The following is a 583-nucleotide window of genomic DNA, read 5'->3' on the forward strand; positions in this document are numbered from 1 at the left end:
GGCTCGGGCAGGCCGGCCGGCGGCGGGCGCGGAGGAGAGAGAGGGAGGAGGCCGGCTGACGTGGCGACGCGTGGTTGGAGGAGAGAGGCGGCGGGGTGACGTGGCGGCTGCCGATTGGTCGGGGTGAGGTGGCCGGCGGAGTGGACATGTCCAGCGCGCGGAGGAAGAAGATCTAGGGTTCGTCCACGAGATTTCGGAGGGAGACACATATATATAGATAGAGGGAGCTAGGAGAGTCCAAATGATGTGCGGTTTTCGGCCACGCGATCGTGATCGAACGACCAAGAGGATGGAGGGGGTTTGGATGGGTTTGTGGGCTGACTTGGAGGGGTGTTGGGCTGCAACACACACGAGGCCTTTACGGTTCCCCGGTTAACCGTTGGAGTATCAAATGGACTCCAAATGGCACGAAACTTGATAGGCGGTGTACCAAGGCCGCTTGGCAAATCTCGGTCCAATCCGAGAACGTTTAACACCCACACACGAAAAGAGACAAAAGGGGATGCCGGAGGACGTAGGAGTGCCGAATTGCAAAACGGACAACGGGGAAAATGCTCGAATGCATGAGACGAACACGTATGCA

The sequence above is a fragment of the Triticum dicoccoides genome, chromosome 6A, assembly GCF_002162155.2.
Source record: "Triticum dicoccoides isolate Atlit2015 ecotype Zavitan chromosome 6A, WEW_v2.0, whole genome shotgun sequence".
NCBI classification, from domain to species: Eukaryota; Viridiplantae; Streptophyta; class Magnoliopsida; order Poales; family Poaceae; genus Triticum; species Triticum dicoccoides.